The sequence below is a fragment of the Octopus bimaculoides genome, chromosome 19 (genome assembly GCF_001194135.2).
Source record: "Octopus bimaculoides isolate UCB-OBI-ISO-001 chromosome 19, ASM119413v2, whole genome shotgun sequence".
NCBI classification, from domain to species: Eukaryota; Metazoa; Mollusca; class Cephalopoda; order Octopoda; family Octopodidae; genus Octopus; species Octopus bimaculoides.
This window is the reverse complement of record NC_068999.1, coordinates 31,810,214-31,813,708: the sequence shown is the minus strand read 5'-3', so window position 1 is coordinate 31,813,708 and position 3,495 is coordinate 31,810,214. Positions and strand designations below refer to the sequence as shown.

At 34.2% G+C, this 3,495-nt stretch overlaps 1 long non-coding RNA gene across 1 annotated transcript in view; it reads left to right on the top strand.

The window, feature by feature from the left end:
• The window catches only part of LOC106873716 (uncharacterized), a 16,878-nt gene extending 13,753 nt beyond the window's left edge, over nt 1-3,125 (top strand). Inside the window, exons 2-5 of the long non-coding RNA XR_001409909.2 lie at nt 8-246; nt 710-818; nt 1,038-1,248; nt 2,542-3,125. This is a non-coding gene — a long non-coding RNA (uncharacterized LOC106873716). The remainder of the gene's footprint in view (nt 1-7; nt 247-709; nt 819-1,037; nt 1,249-2,541) is intronic.
• Nucleotides 3,126-3,495: the final 370 nt, after the last annotated feature.

Sequence of the window (3,495 nt, the reverse complement as noted above, 5' to 3'; positions counted from 1 at the left end):
TGTATAGGGCACCAATTTTCTCAGATGATGAGGATGATGATGATGATTCTGAGTATCAAAGACGGACGCTTCAAAAGCCTCCTCTTGTCGTTCAGTTTCCAAAAGAGAGAGCATCTCAACCCCACTTGTCTTCTCCAGAGCCAAGTAGATATCCACAACCAACTGACATTCATTATACGCCAAAAGAAAGAAGTGCAAATGTAGCTCCTCCCAACCTGTCAGGAAAATCTGAACAGTTGTTGCATGGTAAGTCAATATTATATCATCGGTATGTGGAAAGTAGTTTCAAATTTATTTATAAACAGAAAAATAAAACATTTTGTGTTTGAAAGCAGCTCTTGGGTTCATCCCATGGAGAGTCATGTTTGAAATGTATGCTTTTCACCCTGATACATAATTACAGTGCTTAAGAAATAACTGACAAGTAAATGAGGGTAGATTCAAAAGAAAAAGACACATGTCCAAAAATTTTATGAATTTAACTTATCTTGTTTTAAAAGGATTACTTAAAAACAATAAATTATATAACTCATCCTAACTGGTCTGTTGATATTTGTGTGAGGATATCATAAGTTTTAGCTTCAGATTGCCACAGTGTCTCCATGTCGGACGTTTTCTCTTTTGGGTGAAGAGGTACAAAATCTTTGTTTGTATTAGCGTAAGGAATATAATACTGTAATATTAACTTTGGTATCTTTTACTATTCTAGAGGCCCTCGGGGCACTGAAGCAAGGTGCCACTTCCTTGTTAAATAGGTATCATAATTCCTATTTCTGGAATATAAAACCCTTACCTCTAATCAAGACAAACTAGAAAAGGTAAATAAATATTTGTGTTATACTAGACCTTATATAAGGCCACAGTTGTTGATTGTTGGTTTAGCGATCTTTCTGATTCCAGAAAGCAAATGTGAAATGAGATTATTATTGATTGTGTATTATTTTCGGTATATCTGTAAACAACTAATGTCATGAGGTATACTCAGCAAGTATTTCGTAACTCTACTCTACCTTTTCTTTTTCCGTTTTCTATTTCAGTTCCAGATCAACAGCTATTCACTGCGATTGAAAAAAATTGAGAGGAACAGTCCCAGCAGAGGGAAATACTGCAGTCTATACTGCAGCTAATTCAAAATATTCCATCCTCATCCTCCATTTCGGAGACAAGAAATCTCCCCAACACAATTCATTTCCCTTGTGAGAGTCAAGAGGATGTTGAGGCTTTGGAAGTGCGGTTCAAAATAACATGGTAAATCATACATTTTACAGTTTATTGGTTTTACTTGCTGGTTCATTAATAACCTTTCTACCCCTCTCTAACTGTCTACTTACATGTGACTATTGCTTCCTTCAATCTTCACATGCGTGTGTTTCCATATCCCACACACACACACCAAAGAAACTCACGCCCGTCATTGTGTGCTCATCTTGGTACTCATAACCTCAGATTCCGTTTGTTTTGAATGTATAATTATTAAAAATATTTAAGCGCATCAACCTGATACTCAGTTGAAAAGATTATTTGATTAGGTCCCAGCAGGAATCTCAGAAAATAATATGGTGCTTGTATACTGTGGTTTGCTAGTTCTATTTTACTGGTAAAATAAGGTAAGCTAACCAATGGCAGTTGGACATCATATCCATAAACAATCTGAAAAACTTGATCCTATTTGTATGTTGTCATTGTTTGTCACAAAATAGCCTAGATGCTGAAATAGACGTTGTGCACCATATGTAATCTAATGATGGGATAACTTTCTGGGCTCTTATATTTGCCATCCCAAATTTATCACTCTGTCATTAAAACAAAAGGAAAATGTTCTACTTAAACCAGTAGTCTGAATTCATATTTGCAATGTTTCCATATCAGTGTTGGCTGCTTGTACAGTCAGCCAACACTGGCATGGAAACATTGCTACACATTAGTCAACAACTTGAAATAGATTGGGTGATATTTAAACAATATGATTTGAGAACCTAAGTAGTGCAAATAGTTTTGTTTTATCAGAAGGATGTCCTTGGAAACCCTTGAATTTTTTGTGGAGTGGTCATGATGGTCCTTGAATCTAGCATGAAAATACCCTTGAAAACCCTTGAATTTTCTTTTTAAAAACCCACAGGAATCCTGTTAATTGTTTTTGACGTTTGACAGAAAGGCTATTATTCTACATTTTGCCTTACATTTGAGCATATATTTTATGCTTTGCTCATAGTGTATTGAAAATGACTGCATTTTAAAATTTTGATTTGCAGTCATTGGTCTGAAAATGGCCCTGGGCTGGGCATATGATGATATTAATATTCACTTTGAGTACTGTTTTAGCCAGATTGTGGAGTAGGGAGCGGTTGTACTAGCTTTGGTAGGTTCTGACAAAAAACATTTATGAATGTGAAGCTTTCAGTTTGTATCTGTTTTCAACTATAGAACTTATGCTAGTAGATTTTTGCCTTTGTGAATAGTAACATGAGTAAATGGATGTGAGTGCATTTATTATTCTCACATTAAGAACTACTTTTAAGTAACATAATTAATTAATTTCAGGGGCTGTTTGCAAGACTATAAAAAATGCAACAGAAGCAGAGTTTGAGTTAGTGATCCGAGAATGGCTTCGGACTGCCAGTGACAGAAATGGTGGCTGAAGGAGAAGAGAAAAAAAATTTGGACAAGTCTGCTCTTGACAATGAATCTGTCACAGATCATGGGTCTGCCCAAATTGAAAATTAAGATAACTCATTTACAGGTTACCTCAGTTTTTTAAGGTAATCCATTTTAGCAAGGCACTGGTAACAATAGGCTGAATACATGGTTTTGTCTTCCATCCAAATTACTCATTCACCAGGTTAGTAAGTAATACTCCTATCTGTGGTTTCAAATACAATTTTATTGATGATATTTCTCAATTTAATGTGTTTTTCTTATTTCTGCATATTCTAAATATATTTATTTTTAACAAATCTCCTAAATTTTAAGTCACAAAATCGAACCCTAAAATGAATACCATTACTCTTTATTTACTGGTCTTTATGTGCAGATATGAATGTTTGTTGATCTTTGTCACAAATGGCCACAGCTGTATAAGTGACCTTAACACCAATTAAAAAAATATCTTAGTTTTACAGTGTATATCGGCCAGTATATTTTGTCTTCCTTTTTATTAACTTTTAAATGTGATTTACTTTTGTTGTGTTGTAAATAGCCATTTTTCAAAGTTATAGTTTATAAAATAAATGATGTTTGCAAAGAAAAATGAGTTGTTCATTTTTTAAAATATTTTTCTGGTGGTTTTTACCTGATTTTTTAGATATTCCCATACACATGCCATGTAAACGGATGTTCATACGCTTATATTTTCAAAATAATTTAATATTGTTTCTGTTTAGCAGTGGGTGGTCCTCATTGGCTGTAAATTGAAACAATATTACATTTTTATTTTCAAACGCTGGGTGGGTGAGGTTGGAATCAGGGCAATTCATGCCAGGGATCTGGTGTAATGTT